The 13,817-nt window shown below is 45.4% G+C and overlaps 1 protein-coding gene across 8 annotated transcripts in view; it reads left to right on the top strand.

Moving 5' to 3' along the window:
* The window catches only part of FYN (FYN proto-oncogene, Src family tyrosine kinase), a 204,456-nt gene that overhangs the window by 63,328 nt on the left and 127,311 nt on the right, over positions 1-13,817 (top strand). Inside the window, exon 1 of one of the 8 annotated variants that reach the window (XM_070225431.1) lies at positions 306-423. The exons of the other annotated variants lie outside the window; for them this stretch is intronic. The gene's annotated coding sequence lies outside the window, so the exon portion shown is untranslated. Of the gene's footprint in view, positions 1-305; positions 424-13,817 lie in introns of those variants that run through there. 8 annotated transcript variants of the gene reach the window in all.

Raw genomic sequence — 13,817 nt, 5'->3', positions numbered from 1 at the left:
CACCATCTGCCCTCCTCTTGGAGGCCCTGACACCCTCGCCTCTGCCCAGCCAGGCCTGTTCTCAGAACACCCTTCGTTCACTAGATACAGCGCCGATAGCAGCTGCTCTCTGTTTTCACTTACACCAGTTTAACTCTAAGCCTGTCCCACTTCCACGTAAGGCTGCTCTTGGTTCAGGTTCTGTCCCATACAGTTCCACAGACATGTGTGATCACCTTGCACACGCCAGGCTGGGGCCTGGGGTACAGAGGGTTCCCTGGGAGCTGGCATGTGTTTCTTCCTTTGTGTTCTCGTTTCAAGGCTGCAACCTTCCTTGTCACCTGTGATACCTTGAGAGCTAGTAGCTATTGGGCTGCAAGACTTCATGCATCAGAGGGACCACACAATAGCCTCTACTTCCTGCACCACTCACCAAGGAATTAGGTACATGCTTTTCATCCTTCTCGAATGTTCTCCTAAGCAAATAATTACTAATTATATTTAAAGAGCAGTGATTTGGAAATGTGTTCTACCCAAAATGTTTTTTGGTAAGCAAAAGATTTTGTAGATACCTAGTCTAGCCATTTCTGCTTATTACTCCCCTCCCCCAAATTAAAAAAAAAAAAAAAGTGTTTCAACTAGAAAGATCTGTCAGTTTAGCAACCCACAGCTAACTAGCAACAGCTTTTCCATTTTCTAATTCCGAATTCCTGGCAGAGCAATCTGATTGGCTCAATTTATCTTTTAAGCCAACCCACACAATTTGTAGGTTCCTGGCCAGCGTATAGAGTGGGCCTCCTTCCAGTCAGTTGTTCACTCCTGTCCAGTCATGTGTTTCTAGACTAGCTTTGGTCACATGGCTTGCTGCTGAATTGTTGGCAGGATAGATTCCCAGAGAAAGGGACAAGGATGGAGCAGGCACCCAAAAAATTATGTATAGTACAGATATGATTTGACAGACGCTGAAACATAAAACCATGTTTTGCCCCTTGTCCTCAAACAAGTCTTTTTGTGAAACTGGATCCTGTTAGAATAAGCAGCACAGGAGAGTCTGACCCACACTCACCCTCTCCCCAAATTAGCTACTATCTGTCATGCTGTGTTTAAAACCATTCCATTTGAATCTGAACTTTAGAGCTTAAGTAAGAGTCTGTTTGTTTCCTGTAATTCTAGCAACTAAGTAAAAAAAAAAAATCCACAAATGGAATCATGCGGCATACAATAGTATTCCTCTATCTTATATGGCCAAAACTGAGGTCCCGGAATGAACAAGTACCGGCCACTTGTACATCCAGCAAGGGTGGAGGGCTCTACGTTTGCAACATCTGTCAGCTGGTGCTGGGCAAGGTCCACTCCCTGTGCCAAGCAACTCCAGTTATTCTTTGGGAAACACTTTTATTCATTGAGGAGCAGTGGCTTGCCATATCATACAATTATATAGTGAGCGGAGAACAATAGACGTATTGTAGAAATATTTTTAAAAGAAGTGAACAGCAGACGGGCATAGGAAAAGGGCCCCAGCTCCAGAACGTCTGCTGGTATGTGATATTTAGCAAAGCGCAAGCATAAACCAGGCCTCTAGAGGACAGAAGACTTATTTTCAAATACTTCTTTCTGGGATGGGACCAGTAGCATTGGTTTCCGGCTCTGCCCACAGGGTAGGTTTGAGGATGGGGGCGTACAGAGCCGGGGGGTCAGGTGTGCATGGAAGTGAGTGTGAGCACACCTAAACACCCCGCTTCACCACACTCACATTTGTAAGAAGAAAAATCAACCACTGGTTGGCTTAGTATTTCCTAAAATACTAAAGGGTCTTAACTTGAGGTCTTAACTTAAAAGGAACATGCACATAAATATTAATTTGTCAAGAGGTTAGAATTTGGGGTTTTAGATGACTTGAGATGAAACAGGGCTGAAGAAAACGTGTAAGAGGTTTGCAGTTCATGCAGCAGGTGACTACTGACAGTGTTTTCCCTGATCAGTACCACTGAATATGCAGGATTTTTACCAGCCCGACATCAAAAGGATGCACATACTGTGACAGATGCTTTTGTAGTTGATTCCGGCTGGAGGGCCCTGGGGTGCTCTCAGTGAAGGTCTGTGGGAATCAGAGGTCTCTCCTTGCGTTACCCAGACTGCCGAAGGCCCCCTTGGTGGACCTGAGGAGGAGAGCAGCATTTGGCTGATCTTCTCTCGCTTCATTAGCTCTACTCCCATATTTTCATCCTACGATGGTACACTGTGTATAAATCTTTAAACCTTAATGTTTAATCATTTATTACAGGCATCTTTGTTATGTTATAAACAAGACAGGATTCAGATCACAAAGCAGTTTTACTAAACTTTTATTCCTCTCTCTGAGCTGCAACCCTTCTGACCGGAAGATCTCCTACCTTCAATGAAAGAAACGTTTGTTTACAAGGCAATACAATTAGTCATTTTAGGGGCTTGCCCGGTGGTATAGTGGTTAAGTTCTTGCACTCTGCTGTGGCCGCCCAGAGTTCTCAGGTTTGGATCCCAGGTGCAGACCTATACACCACTCATCGAGCCATGCTGTGGCAGCATCCGACTTACGAAAAGTAGAGGAAGATTGGCATAGATGTTAGCTCAGCGACAATATTTCTCAAGCAAAAAGAAGATTGACAACAGAAGTTAGCTCAGGGCCAATCTTCCTCACCAAAAAAGGGTCATTTTACCTATTTGATGGCAGTTAGAACTAAAACCCAGTTCTCTCTGACTCGTGAGGTGTACTTAGCATTAGATCAGTGTTTCCCAAGCTTTAGTCATTTGTATACCACCTGTAGGATTTTCTCCATATCTGCATACCACCTATATTATTTATATACTTTCCCTTAAATTAATTTTTTATACCAAACTTATTTTTTAAAAAAACTTTATATCGGTGGCACAGCAGTTAAGCTCGCACGTTCCTCTTCGGTTCCAGGGTTCGCCGGTTTGGATCCCGGGTGTGGACATGGCACCGCTTGGCAAGCCATGCTGTGGTAGGCATCCCACATATAAAGTAGAGGAGGATGGACACGGATGTTAGCTCAGGGCCAGTCTTCCTTGGCCAAAAGAGGAGGATTGGCAGCAGATGTTAGGTCAGGGCTAATCTTCCTCAAAAAAAAATAAATTAATTAAATTAAATTAAAAAAAACTTTATATGACCTCCTCAAGTAGAAAACCAGTATCATTCAATATAAATAGATAAAAATCAGTGAAACAAATAAGTGAACATAAGAGTGTCACTACATTCTCGTCGATGCCCTTGCCTGTAGAAGATTCTGGGCCTAAGGCGGCAGCTGCCTGATGCAGAGGGGCGTTAGCAGGTGTTCTAGAGCTGTGGCAGACCTGCAACATCCAGCTGAGACTTGTGTGTTTGAGAAGGCTTGAGAAGTAATGGAAAAGGAGTAGGTTCTCATTTTGTAAGTCTGTGATGTGCCTCTGAAGTCACCTGGGGCGTCTCTGGTAGTGCACCCCGCTCTAAACCAGAGAACTCAGGAGACTGCTTCCTTCACTGAAGCCAATGAAACAGGTACGCAAGGAGACAGAGAGATTCAACAGGCATTTGTTGGGTACCACTGGAGGTGACCATAGAGTAGAGAGTGGCAGTCAAACAGGATGCCTCCTGAGAACTTCTTAAGCTTCGTGGAATGAACAGTGGTTGGGGGGAAGATGAAAGATGGGATAAACCCATCCCTCAGCCTTTTTGTTTCAGGCCACCTGACAGCGCATTATGCATTTAATCATCTGCTAACATGGAGGTTAAACCTAACTGGAAAATCATGTGTGTTAAAAAGAAAAAAAATGGGTCACTTTTGCTATAGGTTACGAGTGCGTGCAGTTTAAGCTAAATTTGTTTCCGCTTTAAAAACCTGAGATGTTTTCCTTTCCTGTGGAATATTTCTTTTGGAAAGAATAGCAACAGGGGCTTCACTAAACTTGACGAGCACTTCCCTCGGCCGTAGCCCTACTGTATTTCACATAAAAGACACCGAGACCTTTACTACAAGGTGGAAGTAAAATACCGTGTCTTTCCTGGAGTTGGCGCTCAGTACGTATTTGAAAGTACATTTGTGGATTTATTTTTGCAGTACTTCCCTGGACAAAGTTGTGTCCTTTCTGCAGTGCCTGTACCGTCAGGTGCTGTCATGAGTGGGCGTGGCACAGCATCAGAGGCCTCAGCATCTGTGTGTGGAATGCTGCTGTCTGTGAAGATTTGACACCGTAGAGGTGTTGTACCAGGCATCTCCCCTCTGCTCTGCTGGGTCCAAACACCCCTCCCTCCTCCACTCTGCTCTGCAATCCAGAAAATTGCCTTCTCTGCATTGCCTCCCCCAGTGGGCTCCTTTGCCTCTGGTTTCCAGTTGGGTTCAGCAAGGGGAGCACCCGAGACTGGAGGGAGGAAGTGAGTGAGATCAGGATACCTCTTCCCTGTGGGGCCTCTCAGACTGGCAGTTGCCCTTAAAGGACGGTCACTGCTCCTGTCAGGCAGCACACGCCACAAGCATTTCTGTCTCAGATTCAGGTATCCACTCTCTCATCTTGCCCCTTCAGGCCTTGGGATGCGACAGAGCCCGCCCCTCCCCCATTCCCCCTCATTACTAGCCAGGGGACTGCACTAGACCTTTTGGCTTTCCTGCGCCCTGCCCACTTCTTTGTAAACAACCCTTTTATTAAATACCCTTTAAATTATCATAATTCGATGGTGTCGCCTGTTTCCTCCTGGCATCTTGACTGATAAACATCATATATGCAGATTTCTTTGCAGCACAGCAAAGCTAAACTGGTTCCAGAGGGACTGCCCTCTGACTTCAGCTTTAGTAGCAGTGTGTTCTATACCAGTGTGGTTCCCAAACTGGAGGATGCTTCAGGATCACCCTGGAGGTTGAGAATATGCAGGTTCCTAGGCCCCACCCCTCCACCTCCTGACTTAGAGGCTGAGGATGGCTCTCAAACACTTGTAGGGATTGACCTTTCAGAATTCACTAGACACAGAGTATGACAATTTACAGTACCCCAAACCCACGTGGCCTTCTGAACAGATAGCTGGTTCAGGGGCACTAGACCCCTGCCTTTTGTGCCACATTTTTCTATTTCCTGGGGGTGAGTGAGTGAGTGAGAGAAACACCTGATGATTGAAAATAAGAATTCCTCTAAAAAATACAATTTAATGAGAAAGAAAAGAAAACTAATCTGAGAGAAGGAAGTAACTGCTCTTTCAACTCCTTGTTAACCCCAGTGAACTGATGCGTTAGGAGTGGCCAGACTCCCCGGCTCACTGTGCAGGATTTTGAAGGCAAGAGACCGTTTCCTGTTATCTAGCAGTAAAGCCCAGCATCTGTCTTGCCACGGAGTTCCTCACCATCCTCTGTTAAGAAAAAATTCTTATACACTACCAAGGTGTAACTCAAGATCTGAAACATAACCGTCTAAATACTGGACACTCTTTTCCTGCAAAAATTATTAAAAATAAGTCCTCTGTTCATATAAATCCCTTCAGTAGAAGCCTTGCTATAAGCCTATGAAATGTTTAGTCCGTCCCTGTCAGTGAGCACACTCTGAAAAAGCGTCAGCACTCCGCTCTTCCAAGGGCTCCAGACCCTGAGTGAAACAGGATGTGGTAGACAGTGGGCCTTGGTGTCCAAAAGACACGAGTTCAAATCCTGCTTGGACCCAGGGGCCCATTTCTCCTAGTTAGGCTATTGGGAAAACTAAATAAGAACATAAAGCCCTTGGGACATGTGAGAGAATGTTACTCCCTGTATCCCCCCTCGGCCTTACCCCATCATCACCAGAACTCTATCATCTGAAAAAATCCACTTCCCTCACCTCAGGGCAGAGTTCCAGAGATAGAAAGATAATTGGAAGGTGTATGCTGCTGAGTCAGTGCGGCAGACCCTGGGTGCCTCCAGCTACCCTGCAGTGGGTATTGCAAAATTATAAAACAGAATTTCTCAGTTCAAGTTACTAGTAATTCATCTTACTTTGATGTGTGAGCCAGGACACGTAGCAGTCCTGTCTTCCAAAAAGATTGAGTGAGGGTCATTCTGCTAAGGGCTAGTAGCTTAAGAAGGATAATGAACTATCTGTTACATAATATTTTGTCATTTCATTCATTTTAAGCCTGTTCCTTTTGATGGGTTGGTGAGGTGCTTTTAGCTGACGGGTGTGGACATTAAGATAAAGGGTCATCTTGGATAGAATTACCTAGGAACAGAGGTCGTTCCCAGGAGGGCAGAGCTGGGTCTGAGGGGGAATCCAGCTGACCCAGTTGGAAGTGCCTGAGTCGCTGCAATGTGTCCACCATGTCCACCAACCCCTCCCCTCCTGCAGGTTAGCTTTCAGAGCCATCTAGACGGATTTGCCCTGGAGAGAGATTGGGGGTTCTTAATGGCCCCTGGAGTCATTTCAACCGGCATTCAGGAGCCAAGAGTTACAAGCTTGTGCAGTTATGTTTCATCTCTGAACACAAGTTGCTCAAAAAGGAGGAAGTCCAGTCAGGCTGTGTGTTTTTTCAGTCTAAATGAGATGCTGGCTCTCGGGGATCTTGGGCACTGCACTGGTGTCCTGGAGTGAGGTTGGCTGCAGGCAGAGGGCAAGGTGTGTGACCAGTTTAGAAGTAGAACCCCACCGCCTGCTCCAGCCCATTCCACTTCCCCTTCCATTTGGCCCTTATCCACAAGTTCCTCAGCTACCCTGAGGGCTGTCGTGAGCACAGAAGAAGAGAAAAGAAAAGGCTAAGAAAAGCAGAAACACTTAGAGGAAATGTCACGAGAGCAGCTTCTAGGTGATGCCAACCCTCACCCGTCCCCCACAAGGCCTCTCTTTCACACAGCCTACTTCTTTGTCACTTCAATTTTTTTGGCGGCCTACAATTCGATTATTTTAATTTGAGGTTATAATGACCTTTAAAAAGAAAAAGCAGTTCGTTCAGAGGAAGTTGATGACTCATTAAATGTTGAGTGACACATATGTATGAATTACACGTCTGCCATAGGGAGGGGGCTATGATTGGAAAGGTGGTCAGTAGACACTTTGAGCCCCTTGGGGAAGGGACCCAGGTAGGAAATGTGGTGATATGAAGTCACTAGGAGGACTAGAAAGGGGGCAGACCTAGGAGCGGGGAGAGGATTAAGGAGAAAAACACTTGAACCATGTGGATTCTTGTTCCCAAGACCCAGAAGTCAGGCCAGCGGTGGTTTTATTGTGCACGAGGCTGTTTTGGTGGGGCAGCCTGGTACCTCACCCCTACGATAAAGGCGTCTGTCATGTTAGGGTTACCAGATTGAGCAAATAAATAAATAAAAATGAATGAAAAATACAGGATGCCCAATTAAATTTGAATTTCAGATGAACAGTAAATAACTGTTTAGTATAAGTATGTCCCAAATGGTTTATCCAAAATTCAGATTTAACTGGGTGTCCTGAATTTTATCTGGCAGTGTTCAGAACGGCTGAGCTCCTGACATCTGGCAGGTCTTGGAGAAAGATGTCGTTTGCCCGGCTTTGGTGCTGGGAAGGCTGAGTTGAAGAGGGATTGTGGTTTACAGCCTCTTGGGGGAAAAGCCTGCAGCAGTGGTGTTCCAACCCCTGGACCAGCCGTAGAGAACGCATTGCAGGACCAAACACACAGGCTTACGAACACACTTTGGGTCATCTGGTGTTTATCTTGGGGTGGCAGAAAGGGCCCTTGAGGGAGGTGAAGCCAACAGAGGGCTCTGCTCTTTGAGAGGCTCTTCCGAAAGGCTTGGAGAGTCCGGGGGCTGAAGGTGGCTGACGGAGACCCCAGGAGCTTCAGCAGAAGCCTGGAAGGAATATGAGAGTCACTTAGTCTGCCTTCTTTATTTTATGCGGAAGCTGAAGGCTAAGGAGGGTGAAGTACCACTCAAGTCGCAGAAAAAATCCTCCGTGAAGCCTGTAGCAGAATCAGGTTTCTTAAGTCCTTGCCGAGTTCTTTCCAGTCCGTGGTGCTGACGCAGCAGATGTGGATGCAAGCCTCCAAGTTTCCACACACGCCATTGCACATACGGTACCCACTCAGGCCAGCCTTGTGGGAAGGACCGAGTTCTGCTAATGAGTCACCACCCGCATTTTCTGTTCTGTTGGTGTCACAACCGCCGAGGTAGCCCCTTGTTACCAAGAGGCCGGGTGTGTTTTATATCACAGTTAGCAAAAACCAGAGACCACAAGATTCAGGTCCTGCCATTCATTGCATTAGATGCTACGTGAGGGCAGTCACGCATGTTTCCAAAGTTTGGCTACTCGGTCCAATGAAAGCAAAACCTAAAGTTGTGCTTCCTTCTGGCTTAAAAATCTATATCAGTGATTTTCCATTGATACTATCAATGTAGTATTCTGTCCCTATTTAGGACGGAATTATGGCAGGGGAATAGTCAACAGTGTCTGCTTATTGCAGTGCCCAGTTTTCTCTGAATCCTTTTTTTTTTTTTTTTTTGAGGAAAATTCGCCCTGAGCTAACTACTGCCAGTCCTCCTCTTTTTGCTGAGGAAGCCTGGCCCTGAGCTAACATCCATGCCCATCATCCTCTACTTTATATGTGGGTATGTGGGATGCCTGCCACAGCATGGCTTGACAAGCGGTCCACACCCTGCGAACCCCAGGCCGCTGAGAAGCAGAACGTGTGCACTTAACCACTGCGCCACCGGGCCTGCCCTCTCTCTGAGTCCTTAAGCAAGGCCTTCCTATGTTTTTAGGACCATGATGTCTCTTCCTTGGCTTTTAAACATGCGGGAATGAAATGTTCTTTCTGAGTTTATTTGGTTTACTTTAGCAGCTTTTGATGTAAACTGTGGATTTGAGGATAAGAAGACTTTAGTGAACCAGTGGCTCTGTCCGCACTGTCTTATCCCCTCGGTAAATTAGCACATGGGAAACTATTTAGAGGGGAGAAGGTCATTTATGGGAAAGAAGATGCTTTTCTTTTTCTCTGTTCATGTGGTTTCCTCTATTCCTGACATGATGGATATTTGTGATGTTTTCTTGGAAAGCAAAATATCCCATATTAACATAGTACAGCTTTTTTAGGAAGCTGAAATTCCACGTACTCTTGCACAGATTATTTCTTCAGGTAATTCTCCATTTGTACTGTTTGCTGCAGAAATGAGATTATCCTCAGCAGAATCGTTTCTGTGTTATCTCAAGAGTGATAATGTTAAACATTACCCAGCCAAGGCCGTAGGCAAAGACACCTGTTGTTCAGGTTCTTACTACTCTTTGCCTCCGTGGTCTCCATCACCCACGCCCCAGGAGTCACTGGCTGAGAACATCATGAAGTAGGTTACTTCCTTCCCTGATGCTAACAATAATTGTACTTGACTCTTCGCAGACTGGAGAACGTGAAACTAACAAGCTGAGGATATGTGATGAATGAAACTGACTGGGATCTGATCAACTTTGGAATTTGTGGTCCTCAGTTCAGAGTAGCTTGAGAATAAGAAAATCTCTTGTACATTTATTAGTGTTAGCTAATTGACTTAAAAAAAAATGATCTGTAGGGTGAAACCTCACTTCCAGACTCAAGCCGTAAAAGCAGCATAGTTTAAAAAAAGAATTTTTAATGAAGCTCAAATATTTGAAGTGATTGAAGTAATACTTTTTAAAGAACTAAATGTATACCCCAGAAAGGTACCTGATTGACAAAATCCAAAAAAACTACCAATTAGCCAAGAACAGTGCTCAGAGGATGAGTGGCAGCATACCCTTGGAACTCTGAGTGGCCTCCGAAGGTCAGCGGGAAGCTGCTGTTTCGAGGCAGATGGAGGGTCCTGGGAATAGCTCTCAAAGCGGATGGGGGCTTTTTCTAGAGAAAATGGATAAACAACTGGGCCACTGAGTTTCCATTTCTCACACTTAGAGGAACTTTAGCTGGATTCTGGTCATCTTCTGGTTCCAAATTTTATGGTTTCCTAGCCAAGAAAAACATGTATGGTTGGGAAATCCAGGAGTTTTGTCCAGTTTCTTCAAAACTCACTCTGCGTCCATCTTGGTAAATAGTCAGTGGTTAAGTATTACATTGTTAGTTAACTTGGCATGTCTATAGAGCTTATCTGCCCAGTGGGCTGCAAACATGTTGAAGACCAAGATGGTGTCTGATACTTCTGTTCCCTTCATTAGCACCTAATCAGCATCTTGCACCTGCTCAGTCACTGTTACACAGAGATCTTCCCCTGATGCCCAACAAGTTCATGCCTGTCATGGTGGGGAGCTAAGATGGAGGCAAAAGGTTTTTGTCAAAGGCTCTACTCCCATATAGGCTGTCTACAGAACACTCGTATGTGTCTCTAACACCAGCAGAAGTGAGGAAGGAGTAATCCAAAAACAGTGCACAACCCAGGCACTATTTGCATTTGTCAGTTTTAGATGCACTTGCTGTTTTTGTAATTGGCTCGTGTTTTTCTAGTATGATCATTCCAGTTTCTCATAATTCATAGAATGAATGATACTTTCCCAGTTAGGTCTAAGTGGCTGGTATGGAAGTTATGTTGAACTTGGTATTCGTTTCCCTAGCCAACAAGTTTCTCTCCCTATAAATGTTTGTTTAGTTAAACTACACATCATAAGAATCCCCATGTATGCTGCTTCAGGGCGACTAGGCAGATGTTACAGGACAAGTGGGGAACTCCCTGAAAAAGCCACCTAATCCTAAATGAAATGCACACAGTGTAGAGAACCCTGCCGTAATTATGATGGATGTGGTTTACATTGAAACGTTTAAATGCAATGTCCTTTAAAAGTGCTCTGAAATCTGCCAGGTGGTAGGTGACCACTGAACAGAACGATTAGGGTGCTGCCGGAAGCTAGAGAGTTCCGAGGCCTGCTGCGGCATTGTAAGTGATGCGGACAGTATTTCCAGATCTCTCAGGTATAACACGGGACTCTGCGCAGCGCCCCTTACACCTGTCACTGTGAACCCAGCACTTAATGTTCCGGGGTCTTATTTGTTGGCAGAGGTCTTTTCAGTATCTGTGAAGCATTAGGATAAAATCTAGGGAAGTATAAGGTAAAGTATGGAGCAGCAAACACCGAGGAGATTTTTAGATTAAAATTTTGGCGTGTTCTCTTCCCGAATCACGGGATTGAGGCATTTGCCATTTATACTTGTCTCTGCTGCAGCCCCCATGGCATCCTACCCCATCCTCAGAGAAGATCAGCCATGGGCATTCAGTTTCCCACGAGAAGAGTTGAGGAGAGAACTGTGGGCTGGGCAGGAGAGGGTTCCATCTGGAGCTGGGTTTCCAGAACCTCGAGGCAGAGCTTTGTGTCACTGCAAAATAACCTATTCCTCGGGAATTCTGCTGCATCATCCTTGGAACTTACATTCCCATTTTCATCTCGGTGGGTATTTCTGGAAGTCAATGAATAGTATTAACTTATGTTCTGAAAAAACGGAACAATCCTGTGACAGATTTCAGAAGCACGGTTGCAGAGAGTCGTTCCCATTTTAGATTATAGTAAATTCCTTCTGCGTCAGGCTCGCTCTCTGTGAGTTTTCTTTTCCTGCCTTCATCACATTCATCATCCCCTGGGCGGGTTGTGTCTGTCCCTCCTGTTGGCACTCCCACGCCCTCCGCAGAGGAGTTCTGCAGGGCCTCAGGCAGCCTCCCGCCAGCCCGAGAGCCTGCCTCCTCCCATCCCCCGGCTCTCCCACCCTGTGGTGAGACCTGTGCCGGATTTGCAGCTCTTCTGGACTAGTGTGTCATTACTTGGAAGAAAATTAGAAAGCTTTTTACGTCGCTTATTACAAATCATTAATTGAAGCGCCACAACACCCAAGGAATTTATTCTCATTGATGTGTGCGTAACTCTTATTAACATTAATAAAGTTGCTTAGAATCAAAGAACCAGCAGGAATTCATAACAGAGCATCCATTTTGATCCTGCTTTGCAAAGTGACTCATACCCACAGGACATCAACAAGCATTTTAAATATGATTTTTACAACTCCTTTTTAAAAAGTAGACCAATTACTGAATCTATCATAGCACACTCATATCCTTCAAAGGCAACGACGGTTGCCATTTGTACAGTACTGCCCCACCCAGGCTGGAAGTTGCCAGCTTTGTCCTGCGTGTAGGCAGTATGGTGTAGGCAACCTCTCCTGTGGCTGCCGCTCCTGCACACTTGCATCAGGAGCTAGAGTCTTTGGGACTCAGCAGTAATGGGTGGAGGTGGTGCGGGAGCAGTGGGAAGGGGACCATACCTAATTGTCACCCATGAGACAGAGAAAATTTAACAGAGACCTTTGCTTCACCTGACCCATTTATGCCCTGCTCTACCTGTGTGGTTATTGACAGGTAGCATCACTGAAGTGAAGAGTGGAGGGGTGGGAGATTTTAGTCCAGATATTTGCAAAACTGTTGGAACACTCCACTTACCAGTCCTTACCATGGTAGAGGGACCACAAAGAATCTGAAGATGTTATAGAAACAACAGGAGAATACCCCTAACCTTTCACTTAAAATGGGAACCCTAGGAGTTCGAGCTGCACTTGCTCAGTGAATGTATTTGTACTGTGCTTGAGCATTCACCTTAGTAGCCAATAAAGGGAGACTTCTCACCTAAAAGTGCCGCATTTGAGGTCTGCGTGTTTCTCCCCCTTTCTTCCCAGCTCCTTCTCCACCTCCTCTTCTGTCTGTAATAGGGCATTAATTTATGGATGTTCCCGGTGTTTGGGAAATGAGTTCAGTTTGGGAGAGAAAGAAGAGAGATTTTCGTGTTTATATCTGATTTGGACGTAATGGTTGGTAACCTTTCAGTGCCCTCTGGTCTTTCTTAAAAAGCTTAAATTTTATAACAAATAGGTTAACACTTGTTTGTTTTTTTAAAAATCACCCTTCCTAAAAGTGAGAGTTGGAAAACTGTAAATTAATTTCGTTAGATTGTTGAAGTGGTGGTTGTAATTGAATTACATCCCTAAAGACTGGCAGCTTCTCACCTAGTTTTGTCCTTGGAATGTTCGTGAACCTTGCGAGAACTTTGAGTTCCCTCTGCTCTTGTCTGAGGTTGGAAAACAGTCATTCATTTCTGTAATTGCTCATGTAGATATTCTGAGGAAGAAAAATACGGAATATCCCCTTAATGACTGAACCTCATTTCCAACCCTTTATTTTTTCTGAAAGAATAAATAGGCGATTTCCAAAGGAAGGAAGCAACACTGGTTATTACCACGTAGACTCCATCTGGCACTGTATAGATAAAAACAAGCCCAGAGTGCTCTCGCTTATTCTTCCCCACGGTGCTGAGTACTGGGGCAGGATTATCCCTGTGTTACAAATGAGGTGTAAGCTGGAGAGGTGAAGCGAGCCTTTCTCCAGGCCACAGATCCAAGGAGGGTCAGAGCCCAGATGAGAGGATTGAGGTTGCAGCTGCACCATTACTCCCCAGCGCTGCCTGCTGCTGGATCTTGCTAGAGTCAGGTTGCATAGGCCCAGTGTCGGCCCAATGGATCATTTGTTCCCAGGGACCCAATTTGACCTTCAGTACCTAACAGAGTGCCTGGTGCATGACAGAGACTCAATAAATGTTTGTTGAATGGATGTATTGTCCAAGCCAAAGAATTCATTATACTTCATCATCTCATCCTGGTGACTGCCCTGGCCACTGCTGCATCTATTTTGAAAACTCCTTGCTTGCAGGTGGGTTTAGAAACATTTGGTTTTGGGGCTGGCCCCGTGGCCGAGTGGTTAAGTTTGCGCCCTCCGCTGCAGGCGGCCCAGTGTTTCGTTGGTTTGAATCCTGGGCGAGGACATGGCACTGCTCATCAAACCACGCTGAGGCAGCATCCCACATGCCACAACTAGAAGGACCCACAACGA

This window comes from Equus caballus, chromosome 10 (assembly GCF_041296265.1).
Source record: "Equus caballus isolate H_3958 breed thoroughbred chromosome 10, TB-T2T, whole genome shotgun sequence".
Taxonomy (NCBI): Eukaryota; Metazoa; Chordata; class Mammalia; order Perissodactyla; family Equidae; genus Equus; species Equus caballus.
The sequence above is the reverse complement of the archived record's forward strand: the minus strand, read 5'-3'. Positions and strand labels throughout refer to the sequence as shown.